This window comes from Rhinolophus ferrumequinum, chromosome 26, assembly GCF_004115265.2.
Source record: "Rhinolophus ferrumequinum isolate MPI-CBG mRhiFer1 chromosome 26, mRhiFer1_v1.p, whole genome shotgun sequence".
NCBI classification, from domain to species: Eukaryota; Metazoa; Chordata; class Mammalia; order Chiroptera; family Rhinolophidae; genus Rhinolophus; species Rhinolophus ferrumequinum.
Genome location: NC_046309.1, coordinates 2122404 through 2138983, shown reverse-complemented (window position 1 = coordinate 2138983; position 16580 = coordinate 2122404). Strand labels below are relative to the sequence as shown.

At 41.4% G+C, this 16580-nt stretch overlaps 1 protein-coding gene across 1 annotated transcript in view; it reads left to right on the top strand.

The window, feature by feature from the left end:
- Window positions 1-16580, top strand: part of DPP6 (dipeptidyl peptidase like 6) — a 426206-nt gene that overhangs the window by 255858 nt on the left and 153768 nt on the right. The gene's annotated exons all lie outside the window — the stretch shown is intronic.

Here is a 16580-nt window from a genome sequence, read left to right as displayed (position 1 = left end):
TCAAAGGATCAACTTATGGGACCTAATTTTTATGAAATATTACTCTTGTCTCATCCTTCTTTTTTTGTCCAACAGATCATTACAGCCCGAAACCTCCATACCACATTTCTGAGAATGAATATTAGATACTGCCTCTAAATATAGCCCTTCTTACCTAAAAATACCCAAGTTTATCTTTAAAGATGTAGGTAGCTTTTGGTTAAAAAGACAAAGCAGCACATGGAAAATACACAATATCAATTTTTTTTTTCCCTGTGGAACTCTATTAAAACTAGATGAGGTTTTGAAACTTGTAGTTCGTGCATTTAAATCCTCCATCGTGTGTTACCTGGGACATGGGTCATGTGTGTCTGGGACCACGAAGTCAACGTTGCCGTATTGAAAGTGACTTTGTAGTTTGGGAAACAAAAGGCTGTAAATGTTTGCTGAGTTGAACTGAGAACAACTGTTCCGTTTTGTCACTGCAGAGTTAGAACCAGAGGAATGTCTCTCGCCGACCAGGAATATGTTCTTTTCACTGCATTCTGGGTGCAGCATCTGAAACGTGTGAGCGTGGGAAGTCTTATGAGACTTCCGACCCTGACATTCCCTGTTATTATCATCTGACATTCGGATGGGACCTTTCTCACAATTAGCCAACCAATGCTGACACGTCATTATTAACTAAAATCTGTCCTGAATTCAGATTTCCTTAGTTTTTTTCCTGACATCCTTTGTGTTGCAGGATCGCATCCAGCTTACCACGTTACATTCAGTCTTCCTGGCTACTTACACGCTTCTTGTGATAACTTCTCAGACATTCCTTGCTTTCGATGACCTTGATAGGGGTCAGAGTCCGGTGTTTTGAGGGATATCGGTGAGGTCTCTTGCAGCACGTTCCTAAGTTGCAGTTTTCTGATTTTGCTTCCTCATTAGACTGGTGTGACGGGTTTGGGAAGGAAGACCAAGTCATGAAGCACTATTCTGCTCGCATCATGATAGGGTACATGCTGTCACATGACATGTGGCTCTCGATGTCACCACTGGTCACCTGGCTGAGTTCACGTCTGTCAGCTGTCTCCATATAGAGTTTCTCTTTTCCTCTCTTCCCATACTGTCCTGTGTGGATGGAGCCACTGTGCACAGCCCACCCTTAGGAGTGGAAGGTCATTTCTACCTTCTTGTGAGCACAGTGTCTGTATAAATTATTGAGAATTCTTAGGCATTGGAGATTTGTCTATTCTCCACCATTTATTTATTTATTGAGTCATTATTTGTATTAATCTCAACTCATGGATATTTATTTTAAACATTGTGTTATAATCCAATGCTACTTTTTTTCCCCCCCTCAAATGGTCCAGCTTGGTCCATCAGGCACTCTTTCAGCTCTCCTGTACCATTAGACATGTCTCCATCATTGTGGGATTTTCTCACCCTCTCTCCTCCCTCCCTTCCCAACTTTTTTTCTTTCTTTCTCCTTCCTCTTTCTTTTCTTTCTTTCTCTCTTGTTCTTTCTTTCTTCTTCCTTCCTTCCTTCTCCCTTTTTCTTTCTCTCTAATACAAGATGCTACAGAGTTATCTGATATTTCCCCTGCCCCAGCCCTAGAATTAGCCATTTCTCCAAGGAGCCCTGGTTTCTTCTGTTGAATAATGGTATGAGAAACCACATCTATACTCACTGGTTCCAGGCCATGCTTGCTTCTAAAAGGCTGTCTTCACAGCTGATAGAGTGAGGGTATATTTGTGTGTACACTAATCTGTGTGCGTGCATATCTATCCATCTCTTTCCATCTGTATCTTAGTAAGCTAGATATAAGTTTATATTGATGTCTCTCCATGGAACACTTTATCTGTGATATTTTATATATATATATATATCTACCAGGTGTGCCAAAAAATGTATACACATAACTTGTTTTCAACTTTTGTTGTCGGTATATATTGAGTATTACAATTTTAATACAGTTTTTTCCTGTCTTAAAATGTGTGTACATTTTTTGGCACTCTCTGTATATTTGTACACACACAGCATTATTCATAATCATCAAAATGCAGAAACAACCAAAGTATTCATCCATCAAAAAGAGATAAACAAGATGTGGTATACACATAATGGAATTATTCAGCCCTTAAAAAGGAATGAAATGCTAGTTTCACTACAATGTGGATAGATCCTGAAAACACTGCACTAAGTGAAATAAGCCAGACACAAAAGGACCAATACTTTATTTTGGCTGCGTAATACTCCGTTGTATAAATGTACCACAGTTTCTTAATCTAGTCGGCTACCGATGGGCATTTTGGTTGTTTCCATGTCTTGGCTATTGTGTATAATGCTGCGATCTCACTTATATGTGGAATCTAAAGAATAGAATAAATGAACAAACTAATCAGGAACCGTCTCAGAGATATAGGAAAAAAACTGAGGGTTGCTAGATGGGAGAAGGGTGGGGATACGGGGGAAGGTGACGGGATTAGAGAGCACAGTCAGTAACCACAAGATTGCCACGGGGATACGAAAGTCAATTTGGGGAATATAATCAGTGACGTTGTAAAGATTTGGTAGGGTATCCGATGGACACTTGTCTACTAGGGAGACCACTTCATGGATAGTGTAGATGCCTGACCACTGCAGTGTACACCTGAAGCTGAATAATAATAAATGTCGACTATAATTTATTTATATATATTTTTTTTTCATAGGAGGTGGAGTACAGCCTAAGGAACAGAGTCAGTGGAATTGTAGCAGCTGTATACGATGTCAGAGGGGTAGTAGATTGGGGGAGAAGGATTATCACTTTGTGAGGGGTGTAAATATCTAACTATTATTGTTTTGTGCACCTGAAACTAATAAAAAAAACTTTAAAAAGGACCAATACTTCATTGCATTGCTTGAGTTCCTACCGTGTTTCCCCGAAAATAAGACCTACCCGGAAAATAAGCCCTAGCATGATTTTTCAGGACATCCCCTGAATATAAGCTCTGATGCGTCTTTTGGAGCAAAAATTAATATAAGACCCGGTCTTATTTGCAGGGAAACACAGTATGTTGAATTAACCTTATATTTTTGAGATACATTCCACTTTGTCATGGTGTATAATTCTGTTTAGGTTTCAGGATTTGGTTTGCTAATATTTTGTTGAGGGTTTTTGCATTTATATTCATTCATAAGTAATATCGGTCTATAGTTTTCTTGTGACGTCTTTGTTTTTTGTATCAAGGTTAATACTAGCCTCATAGAATGAGCTGAAAAGGGTTCACTTCTCTAGTATTTTTTGCCGTTATTTCCTTAAATATTATTTCTGCCCTTTTCTCTCTCACGACTCCTTTTAGACCCCTGTTATGTTGATACACTTGATGTCACGTGGGTCTCTGAAAGTCTGTTAATTTTTCTTCATTCTTTTTTCTTTCTTTTCCTCAAACTAGGTGATTGAGTTCATTGCTCCTTTCTTCTGCCAAATCAAATTTTATTTTTGCACCCCTCTTGAATTTTTCATTTCCGATATTGTACTTTTAACTCCAGGATTTGTATTTGGTTCGTTTCAAATAATTTCCATCTCTTTATTGCTCTTTTTCATTGGGTGAGATGTAGTTCTCATTCTTTTTAATTCTTCAGACATGGCGGTTTTTTTTAGCTCTTTGAGCATATTTATAATAGCAAACTTAAAGGCTTTTTTCCTAATATGTCTAATGCCTGAATCTCCCCGGGGATAGTTTTTCTTAACCACAACTTTTCCTGTGTGGAAGCCATACTGTTCTGTTTGTTTATGTGTCTCATGATTTTTGTTAAATACTGGTATTTTAAATAATATAGTATGACAGCTCTGGAAGTTAGGTAACCCACTCCCCAGGTCCTGTGCTGTTCATTATTGCTGTTGCTGTTCATGTGTTCAATGGATTCCCTGAACCAATTCAGTAAAGTCTGCATTCTTTTCATACATGGCCACTCAAGTGTCTGCTACATTAGCTTAGTGGTCCTATGATGGTTGGACAGAATTTTCCTTATATTCCTTGAACTAGTAAGTCTCCCAGCTTCTGCCAACACATTCTGTGTGTATATTAGTTTATAACCCTGCTATAACCTTCCTTTCCTGCTTACTCAGAGTCTCAAGGTCAGCCAGAGGTGAGTGATGAGAGCATTCTCACAAATTCCTGGGCATTCATATAGCCCCACCAATGTGCCTTCTAGATTCCCAGCAATATTTCAACTTTTTCAAAGCCCTCATGGACATCTTGTTCCCTAGCTTTTGCTTTTAGTATCTTGGTCAACTTTTCATTTACTCCAACTGTTACCATCATCTCGAGCAGCTGCTATTTTAAACAGTTGTCACAGATTGTTTTTGACAAATGCCCCAGGGAAAGGGCTTTTGCAGTGAGCAAGCTCTGAGTCAGATCCAATAAAGACAAGCTGTGTGAGTGCAGTTTTCAGGAAGCTGCCAAGCAGGTGAAATAATGACAGTCCTCCAAGAATCGGGGCTTTGGGAGATCTACAAAGAAGCTACTGTCCCTCCCCCTTCCAGTAGCTTCTACAGTGATGATTTTAATGGCTGCCATGATTGTGAAGCTGTTGGTTTTCCAAGCTACCATGGAGCTGGGGAGAAGGCTATGGGAATATGGCTTTTTATTATTATTATTATTACACTAAACGCATCTCTGATTGTTGGAAGCCATTGGTTAATTGCCAAAGTTTGGGAAAAGTTGATTTTGATAACTTTTGCAATCTCATTACTTGCATGAAGGAGCAGATTATCAGAGGTCCTTACGCTGCTAAGTTAGGAATGGCTCCTCCTCCTTCCATAGCATTTTGCATGTAGATCTTTCCTTTGTGTTCAAAATGACCTGTTTCTCAACTCTGACAGATGTGATATTGGATGACACTCGAAAAGGTGCTTGTTCCCCATCAGCGCTTTCAAGAATTCTCAGGGAAGATCAAGATGTTTACCATTTTCTGTGCTACTAGGAGCAATGTGTCTCTGTGGGGGTGAGGTTTGAGTAGATTGAAACCCATATTTCTGACATTTTTAGTGTTTTATGACATATAACAATACAATTACCTGAAAAGGAGTTGTATCGGCACGTTTACCCTGTAGTGCTGAAATGGCTGATGCTTTGAGAAAGAATCTTTTGAATAGTTAGATGCATGCTGTCTTGTTTTCTTATTCACTGTATCAGATTAGTGTGATACTCAGTATTTAGCTAAATTCCTCCAAATAACCACTTTAAAGGCAATTTTTCTTTTATTCTTTTCTGTATAGAATGCTAAAAGCATATAACAGCTGCTCCCCCCCAATGCCTAAAAGCGAAAAACGTTTTTCTTTTCTCTGTTGAAATGAAGACATGTATTTAGGATAGAAGAAGCATAGCGCTCCCCTTCCTAGGAGCTGGTTGGTGTGGTCGTGGAGAAGCATTATCACCATTTCCTTCTGCTCTTTCAGCTTGGAGCGTAATTAATGTGTACTCATACGTCTTCCCTTCCTACTAGTAATTGATTAACAAAGATGGGGACAATTTCCCTAGAAACTCCCTCTGGCAGCCAGAAATATTATACCATGCTTTTCTAGGCCTGGGGCATTTGGGGTTTGCCAGAGTCTCCAGCAGATACAGAAATTGGCTTTCAAGTGAACAAAATGTATTATCTAATCTCCTGCGGCACTTTTTTCTTTGATGACCATTCAGTGTATTAAATACCAACTGTATGCCCTTCATAATGAAAAGCACTTTAGGTTGAGTGATTAAAGGCCCTTGGTACTTATGAAATGACAAGGAAGTTTTAAAACATGAGCTTGGTGCAACTGGAGAATATTCAGAAAGTATAACGAAATTAAGAGGTTCCAAAAAAACCACAGTACCTTTAAAGTCAAAGTGAATTTGTCACATCCAGAGATGTGTCAGTCTTCAGAGATTTGGTAGAGATGATTAAATGAGACCGTGAAGGAATTTTGGAATGGTTCTTAGCAGGGCCCTCTGTGCATTCTGTAGTAAGACTGCTGTGGACACTGGTCATCGTGTGTGGCGACAGCAGGCAGAAGCAGGATGGGGAGGGGTTGAATGGTATGTCGCCGTCCACCATGGCGAAATCTGTCCATGAGCCCTGGCTGCGCTCACCCAGGCTGTGTCTGAACGTCCCACTTAGGGCAGCGCGGTGACTTTGAAAGCCTGCACTGATTGTCAGGTAGTTCTTTATAATATTAATCAAAAATGTATCCCTAAGAGTCTCTATCTTTAGGCCTAATTATTTCTTTTGAAGCAACTCAGAATCAATGTGACTCTTTCTTGACAGTTCTTAAAATCTTGGAGAAGGTAGCTATTATCGCCCTTCCCTATTCCGTTCAATTGAAAGAGCCTCAGATTACAAATCTTAGACGAGAGCTTTGAGCTGCTGTCTGGTTAGTTCTTACCCTTGTGTGCAAAGGGCAGTTCACCTGTGTGAGCTGCTGCCCGTGGGTACAGGTGCCCGCTCATCTCTGCTCACTCCCTGCCCAGCACTTAGCCTGACTCTCGCTTTCCAGCGTGGGGCATCTCTGGGGACCACCCCCTTCATGAAGTCCCTCTACCCCAATCTCAGGAACTGAGGCCGGTCTTGTTATACCTGAATCCTTGTCTCTGCCTAAGCACTTGATAATACAGTCAGGTCCAAAGCGAGTTCGGACGCACCTCTTCCTGGCTCAGGAGGCGGAATGAAAAGGCTGGAGCATGTGTTTGCGAAGTCAGGGCAGGTGTAAAGGAGCCTGGTTTGTATCACTGACATTTGGTTCAGAAGTCAGATATGCGCTTCCTAACTGACATTACCCAACTTGTCAAGGAAATTACAAAATCACTGTAAATAGTCTACAAGGATGTATGGCCCATGAGAGAGGAGATCAAAGGCTGGGGGAAAAGAAAAGTATCGCACTCATCGTCAAAAAGGGTAAAATTAGGCAAAATTCTAGAACAGATGCATACACAGTGTATCTTGTAAAGTATACCCTGGTGTCACTGAACTGTAGGCCATACAAATCCTCCATTTCCCTAACTTTTTGTAGAGAACCTCTTAGCATCCTGCTATAGTGTTGTTTTAATAGCTTTTATGTTTTCAAATGAGATTGATTGATTCAAACGTTACTTGATAATATTGTCTGCATGACGTACATGATCCAAATAGAATTTGTTAAGACGTTTAAATTATTGATACAATGCAATCCTCTAGGTTTGTGCTAGACTAAGGCTCGCCATAAACTGTCACGTGGTGATGTCCATGATTCTCCATGGGACTGGAATCCACCCACAAAATTGGTCCAGTGACTAAGGATAAAAGTTAAAAGTCATTGAGGTCTTTGCCAGAAAGCTGGGTGTGTTTTTTCCTAAAGTCACTGTACTCAATATATAAACATTATACATTTTTCTTCTAAACTGTGTACACTTTTAAACGTAATTGTGTTTTACTTTGCCCAGTTAATGGAAAAAGCTTTTAAATCTGAGAGAGTCTTTATAACGGCATTATGAAGTCTATTTGGGCTTTCAGATAATCCTATCACAGAAATGACATTTTTTGTTCTCTGTTCCTGGCGAGCCCCAGTGCCCCTTGTCCTTTGATATGGAATGTCGCACAAGGTACTTTAGGGGAGGTTGTATTATATTATTTTTCATGATAGAAGCACTGGTCATTCTATTAGTCATTTTTCCTTCACACTTGGTAGCTTCCAGGCATAACGTCACATCGCTAAAGCTCTGACTGATCAAGCGCCTTCCTCATGGGTGAAGAAGAGAGAATTATAAGCTAAAATTAACCATTTCATCCCCGTTTACACTGCAATGAGGTACTCCCTTTTGTGGCAGTAGCGTCCCCCCGGAGAAGGTGACAGAGATGAGGGCAGGGAGCTGAGCGGAACCTCAGCGCCCGGCCAGTGTGTCCTACAAATGAAACCTCACGTTACACGGAGACCCCAGCGGGCTGAGGCCATCTCCCTTGGCAGTTACAAGTTCCTGTCAGGCATCGATGACATCACGCTGTACAAATACCCTGTGGTCTGCAGGCTGTTGGCTGCACAGTCTCATCTGTTGGCTGATACATTTTGGGAGGACAGAAACAGGTGTAGATGTTGCGATGCCCGTCTCATTACACAGAAGGACACATACTTCAGTGGCAATTTGTGAGGCCACAGGCCATACGATGAGTCTTCATAGAGCTATAGGATCTTTCTTAAATTGACAGACGTGGTTCTTTTCATGCTGAATTGTTTTAAGAACCCATGATTTCCAAAGCCGTACATTTGGGTCTGGAGGAAAGCAAGAAGAGGTTGAAGAACAGCTATACACTTGGTAAGACCCTCTGTTTTGGCCATACTCCACATCCAACCCATTTTTCTGTCCCAGGAACTTTTTCTTCAATTGCTGTAAAATGCCTGTAATACAAAATTTACCATTTTAACCTATTTACCGACAGTTTAGAGGCATTCAGTGTAGTCTCATTGTTATGTAACCATTCCCACCATCCATCTCCAGAATTTTATCCTCTGCCCTAAAGGAAACTGTGTCCGTTAACCATGCACCCCTCCTCCCCCTCTTTCCAGGCCCTGGCCCCCACCCTTCTACTTCCTGTCTCTATGAATTTGACCACTCTAGATTCTCATATAAGTGGAATCACACAGTATTTGTCCTTTGGTGACTGGCTTCTTTCACTTGGAGTAACGTCTTCAGAGTTCATCCATGTTGTAGCAGGTATCAGAATTTCCTTCCTTTTTAGGGCTAATTAATATTCCAGTGGTGTGTGTGTGTGTGTGTGTGTGTGATGTTTTTATCCATCCATCCATCCATCAGTAGAAACGTGGATTGCTTCCAACTTTGAACTGCACTGTAATGAACACGAGTGTACGCATAACTGCTTGAGTCCCTGCTTTCATGGTTCTGTCTGAACCAACAACTTTTTGGGTAAGATGACCAGAAATGGAATCGCAGGATCATGTTGTAATTCTGTGTTTCATGCTTTTTGGAATCATATGTGTCTCAGGAATTCTTCATGTTTTCAGAAATTAGGCCTGAAGAAAAAACAATGCTTAATGTCCTAACCAACAGATGCTACATAATTCTCTTTCTTCCATTCAAATAGGGTTGTTTCTGTGTGTTGATCTATTGCTGCACTATGCAAAAGGGGCTTTAGGGATGATCTGGTTTAGGAAGTCTTCTTAGAAGGGTCTGACATAAAATGTACTTTGGGGGACCCTCGTGTGGCACTTCAGAGATTAGGCACCCTCCCTGGAATGCAGGATGACGAGAGAAGCAGACGTGTTCTGTTTCCTCACTGAATGGTTTCTGTGTTATCCTTTCTGCACATTCTGCAGCTATCCTGATCCACCAGGAAAGTGAGAGGCAAGACGACAGGACGGTCGGGGGCGAGTCCTCTGCCATCCATAGGCCTCAGCTCTTTGAGTCTGAGTGTCTCTTTTAGTAAAGGAAATAAGCTAAGTAGTGGAGGCAGCTCCAGTGTCTTCCAGCTCTAGTCCCGCTCTGCAAGTCCCCTCAGCATCCCAGGTGCTCAGCGAATATCACCAGATTCGGTCCCCAGTACGCACAGAACCTACTAGCTTTTCGTTTTCCTTTTTCTCTTTTCTGCACAAATACTCTCTCGTTCTCGGGCGACAGTCCAGTGAACTTTGGACTGAGTCTTAGAGATTTTGTTGTTGTTGTTGGCCAAGCAGTTTTTTGGCAGCAGCTTTGTTTAATTTCACTTCGTGAGACTACCTGCCCCACAGCACAGCTTCCTGGATGATTGTTTCCTGCTTTTCCTGGTGGTCAAAAGAAGTTCTTCAATAGCTGCACAAAGTACCAGGTGGTTGTTGGTTCAGACAGAAGCATGAAAACGCGCCAAGACGTGCGGAGCCCAAAAGACGTGACCTAAGACCGTGCTTATCATCCTGAGACAGCACTGAGAGCACTGTGCTACGTGAACGAGAAAAACGACGCCGAGCAAGGGAGGCTGTGGCGGCGTTCAAGCTCTCCCCGGCGAAATGCACCACGTGAACTGATTCAGGAAAGCGTGGGCTGTCGTCACCATGGGCCGTGAACGCTGTGGCTGGTTCCTGGAGGAGAGAGAAGCATGCAGGCAAATCTGTGTAGGGAAGGACCCTTATTTGTCACTTCATAAGACCCTGCGCTTTGACTTAGTACATGGAACAATGGTTAAGACCAGCAGTGTTATGAGAAATGTAAGATGCATAAAATTCAACACTACAGGTGAAATATTTATTTGCTATAAGAATCTTTAAAAAAAGAAATATTTAGTTGCTACTGGTTTAACTAGGTAGAAAACAGAATAGAAACCTAAGTAGAACTCAACCTGTCATACTTGCGAACTTGCAAAGTCCGGAAACTTTTTGTGTCATTGCCAGAAGGCCACGGGCTCGGATATCACCTTGGTGCGGTTTGTTTCAGCACTCGGTGTTTGTTGTGGTGACAGTATGCCTTTGGCTATTCCACCGCACCAAAATGTCACACCTCATTTTCCACTTTCACCGTCATGCTTTCAGTCTTTATCACAATTTTAATGTTTTTCTTCTTTTGAAATATCCATTATGTGTTGGCTACATGAAAACACATCAAAATGTACCATAACATGGTTTCTCCCTTCAAAGGACAGTAACACAAACCAAGAACAGAGTTTGGAAGGGTAGTTCGTTGTTCATCAAATCAGATTCATTGGCCCTAGTCAGGTAGGGTGTGAGTGTGTATGAGTGTGTGTGTGTGTGTATGTATATGTTTGTGTGTGTTTACGTGTGTGTGTGTGAGTGTGTGTACACACCCACAGGAGAGTTACTAATGTTGATCTGGCTGATGTCATTCTGTTCTGTAGAATAAATAAGGTAGAAAGAGATTGTTTAAGGGAGGAAATTGACATTGTAATTCCCTGGAGTTGAAGGTAGGGGAAGACAGCCTTTTTCTGCGTCGACTGGACTCGCTCTAATAATCCCAGCAAAGTCTCCACAGGTCAGAGCCAGAGCTCTGGAGTCAGCGCCAGTCCTGAGACAGAAGCGGATGTAGGAGAATGATGCGTCGGGCAGACTTCTAGGTACTCACCTGGAGGAGGGGTCTGGGCAGGTGGGGGCACTGTGGTGGGCTGTGCCACCGAACGAGGCTTCAGGCTCTTCCCACACGGCCAAACCAGGCAGCCACACACCACGGCACAGATATGCCTCTGTCATCCCCTGTTTCTTACACGCACCAAATCCGCTCTGAAAGCAACAGCTCTCGCTGCCTAGTGTCCATGACTTAACCCCGCGCTCAGAGGCTTGACAGGTCTGAGGGGTGAGGAGTCCTCCAAGGGGCGCCTGCCTTCTACCCTGGGCGAGGAAAGATCCTCCAATCGTCGATGCTCTGATTTCCCACCCCAGGGAACAGACAGCATTGTTTCCTCAAATGACTGTCTTCATTCTGTATAGCAGGCTGCCTGCTGCTTTTTGAGTTATTTTGTTTACTTTTAAGTCAGAAGGATGAGAGTGGTGCAGAGGCAAGCTTTTTCACAGATCCCACCCAGAGTTCTCTGAGAATGTGATCCGTCACGTTTCCTTCCCTTACAAATAAAATAGTAGGTGAATATGTGGTAGAAAGACCAAACCATTTCTCCTCTTCAGAGGTCTGAGCGCTACTGGTGGAGGTAGCATCTTATACCTATTTATGCAACTTCTTCCTTCTTTTTCTCTCACTTTCAAAATGTCTCTTTATGGCTGATATCAGTGAATGAGCACAGTTACCTTTCAGAAAAATAAGGCATTTCCGTATTGAAATAAGAGGCTGAGAGATAAGGTAACATGGCTAAGGAAACGCTGCCGCGGGGTTAGAACCAAATCACTTTCCTCCTTGAGGAGGCGTTAATGCCCACTCTCTCTCGTCGTGTAGGGTGGCAGTCCTTGGTGATGGACGCTTTGACTCACTAGGAGCTGCGGGAAGGGGACATGCTAACTCCAGCAACCCTTTCACGCCCTGACTGGTTCTCTAAGATGAAACATCCCCCCAGTGATACAGTTTGCGCAGGAAAGAAGGGGAATTGATGCTTTCCTTTTCCTTTACCAATTTTTAAGTAATATGTTGACTTACAAGCATCCTCCAGTGATGACCAATTTAATGAGTTGTTCCTTCATAAATTCATGAGCTTAAAACGTGAGTATCGTTTTAAGTTCATGAATTTATACCTAGTTAATGAGCTCTAATCCACTGCAGTTATTCTTGTTGATGCTGTAAATGTCCCATCTTGGTCAGTGGGAGCCTCTGCTACTTGGTTTCTGAGTCATTTTGACGTGGTCCTGACAGACCGTGACACCTTTCTTGGTATCAGATACAGTTCTGGCCCCAGACCTGGAACCAGCCAATGACAGAAGGGACCCTGATTTCCTTTGGTGCAAAATGGTGTTTCTAGACGACAGTGTGGATGGTAGGGATTACAAATCAGGTTTCGTATCTTATGACCATCTATGGATGTTGACGGTTTTAGGAACTGTAGTGTGTGCTGGGTGTTATCAGGACATACATGAATACAAGTAAATTATATCTGAGAAGAAAAGAAAAGAAGCAATAATGGGACGTTGTTTCCATTAGCAGTAATTTAAAATTAAAAGGAGATAATCATGAGAAAAATCAAATTTACTCCATTTATTATGTGCACTGTTTGTTTCAAATATTAAAATCTATTCATATGCAAAGATCCTTTGTGATAATTTATATAATCAAGGACTAATAAACTCTTCAAAACCAACCAGAACTAAATTATCTCAATTGTTAAGAAATCTATAGTACCATAAAATGCCACCGCATTTTTAAAATTTCCATCATGGGAGAGACCTTTGAAAGCTTTCTACAAAATGCATTATTGTCGAGCAAAAATAAGTCCCACGTAGATTCAGATGATATATGACACTCACGGTAAATGACTGGAATTTTATCTTATTTCGGGAAGAGTAAAAAAAATAATTTGTCACCTTGCTATATATTTTTATATCACAGTTTACAGAAACAAAATAAAATGAAAAGTAAACATTTTTCTTGTGCTAGCTACCAGTGCAACTCATTTCTATTTTTTAAGTATTTTCAGTTTTGAAGGATTACTAAAGTACACAGAACAATGAAATGAATGACAGATTTTAAATGCAGAGTATGGGATATTTGGCATATGAAAAATAACTAGCAGTGGGTGGTGCTATCAAGATTTTCTTTAGGAACTCTTTCCTTAAGCCCCTCAGACTCGGTATTTCCTAGAATCCCACTGAGCATGACTTCCATTTTATCCCTCCATCTTCACAGCCTTCACATGGCCTTGGCACTCCCCTTTTCGCACCTTATTGTGTGTCAGTGACGGGGGACAAAGTAGCTGCCACAGACTCATGAAGAGGCACTGAAGCTATGATTTGAGAAAACCACCACCTCCAGCCCTGCGTCCTCTTGCTTCACCTTTGATATGCCCCCCTCCGCCCGGGGCAGCCCCGCTTCCACCATGGCTCTGCTTTGTGTTCCCCGTGGACGTTGGATCATTGGTGACTCAGACTCGTGATAGTATTAGTTCATTAAATGCATCCAGCATTACTTTTAGCACCTCATTCCATATCAGTCATGACGTTAGAGATAGAAAATCAGCAAGGGGTGGCCTCTTCCCTTGACAGGCAGGCACTCGAGTGGGGGAAGCAGAGTGTTCACAGACAGATAGCTAATGTGCTGTGATGCTGCAATGAGCGTGAAACAGGTGCATAGAGTGTGGGGCACGAGCAGAGAGGGCTTCATTCTGCCTGGTGGGACGTGGGAACGTCACAAGGCAGAGACCTTTCTGCTGAGCCCAGACAGCTGTTACCTGGCGAGAGTGGGGAAGAGTGCTACAGCGAGCTGGGAGTTGTAAAATACACGGCAGTGTGTTCAGGATGCTTAATGGAGGGGGAGGGGACAGCAAATTAAAAGGGAAGACCGACCCAGGGGAACACAAAGGAGCTTGAGTGTCAGACGAAGGAGTTTGGCCAAAGTAATCTCTGCCAAAGGAGCCAGAAAAAGAAAAAACAAAAAAGTTTTTTAAAAAGAAGTGTGGGCTTGTTTGCATAGAGAATGGAACTAAGGGAGAGAGTCCCATTGTAGTCCATGGAGAACGTCAGGACAGGATACAGGAAATGAGCAGTAGGACATGGTTCCTGAAGGCTTCCGGAGGCGAGGGGTGGGATACTGAAGATGAGAGACAGAAAGGAGACGGAGATGACTCCACATCTTCCGCTGTGACAACGGGAGCAGCCAACATGTCCCGGAGCCAGGCGTTGCTGTAACTAAGCACATGTATGTACTACGTATATTAGTATCCCCTGGAATTGTCACATGAGAAATACCAGCTGTATCTTACCTAGGCTACAAACCAGAAATCATTTTTTAAACAGCAAAATGTAGTTAAATAATACAAATTGCAAATCGCCAGGAAGATACTGAAAATTCTGAACTTGCATTTATCTAGTAAAATAGTCAAAATATGTAAAACAAAATGTAGGGGATCCACAGGAGAGAACTAATCAATCCATCATGATGGATTTTAACATTACGTTCTTGATTTGTCTTTGATTTCAAAATGTCAACATCAGGTTCTTACTTGATGCGAAGGTCAAGCACATAAAAACAAGTAGCTGTGAAAGAGGCAATTTAATAACACAACCAGCACGGTTAATTTAACGAATGTGCACTTGGACTCCCAGGAGAGGTGATGGATAGAGAAGTAGAAAATACATTTGGCAAATTCATAGCTAAAGATTTGATGGAGACATAAACTGGCAACTACAAGATGCCAGGAAGCATCAAATAAAATAAACACAGAGAATCCCAGTATAAAGTCTGCGTAGCCAAACTGTTGGAAACCAAAGACAGCAAGTAAATCTTGAAAGCAGCAAAAGAAAAATGCATGGGAATAACAGGCAAGGAAATAGCAATTCAATTAATAGCTGACTTCTCATCAGAAACCATGGTGACCAGAAGAGAGTAGAAAAAAATGTCAAAAAAAAAAATTTCAAAATGCCGAAAGGAAAAACTAAAACTGTCAACCTAGAAATCTCTGTTAAGAGAATGCGTCCTTCAAGAATGAAGGTTAATTGAAGACATTTTCAGATAAAACCAAGGTGAAAGAATTGGTTGCCGATAGATCCATACAACCAGAAATCCTAAAGAAAGTTCTTCACCAACTGGGAAAATGATATCCGATGGAAACTCAGGTCTTTGATAAAGAATAAAAAGCGTCAGAAATGGTTAATAGTGGGTAAATGCAAAAAACATTTTTTCTTTTTGAGTTTTTCTTCTTGATCTCTTTATAAACCCTATACTGTCATAAGTAATAATTATCGCATTGTCTTGTAGAATACGTAAAGTATGTTGATGTAATGCACATAATTATGGTGGTGTGTGCCTGGATATGGACCTGAAAAGTGACAGGCTTCTATATTTAATGACAAACGGTACATTATTAACTCTTTGTAGACTGCGAAAAGGTAAGAGTATATATTATAATCCCTAGGGCAACTACTAAAAAAATGCAAAGAAATACAGCTACAAATAGGGAAATTAAAACTCTAAAAATATTTCAACAACAAAATGAAAGTCAGGAAACAAGAAAGGGGGAAACAAGAAGCAGAGGGAACAAGTAGAAAACAACACCCCCAAAAAGATGGACCCAACCTAGCCGTATCAATAATTTCATTAAACTTGCATATGGTACTTTTACCAGAACAGACCATCTCGTGGGCCACAAAAATGTCTTAATGAGTTATAAAAGACTGAAATCATGTAAAGGGTATTCTTTGATCCAGTGAATTTAAATTACAAAGCTGTACACCTGAAGCTGAAGCTGAATAATATTGAATGTCAACTATAATTTAATATATAGTATATAGTCAGAGGATGTGGAGTCCAGCATAGGGAATAGAGTCAATGGAATTGTAACAGCTACATACGATGTCAGAGGGCTAATAGAGTGGGGGAGGGATGTAGATTGTGAGGGGTGTAAATGTCTAAGTATTGCATTGTTTTGTACACCTGAAACTAATACAAAAGAAGCAATAAAAATGAGAGGGCCAGAATAACTTCCCATACTTGGGAATTAAACAACATATTTCTAAATATTCATCCGGCCAAACAGACGTTACAGGGAAAATTAGAAAGAATTTGAACTGAATGATAATGTAATTCAGCCTATCAAAATTTGTGAGACGTAGCTAACACCATCCACCGAGGGATATTTTTAGCTTTAATAGTTTTGTTCGAAAAGATGGAAAATGAAACCAAAGATCTAAGCTTCCACCTGAACAAACTAGAAAAAGAAAAGTAAAGCCAAGGCAACTAGAAGAAAGGCATAAAAAAGAAAGAATAGAAATGATAATAGCATTTGAGTTAATCAGTCTGCACAGTGTTCTTCATTGTACTGTGAAATGCCTTTCCCATCAGACGGCATCAGTGTTACCACATTTGCCCAGGAAGATAGTATTTTTATTTTTCCTTCTTCCCGTCGTGTGCCCTGCCTCTCCTCCAACAATGCTATCTTCAGAAAGTTAACGCTTTCTGTCACAGCGTGTATACACGCACGCACGCACGCACGCACCAACACGCCTGTCCTGACATACTAGTCAGTG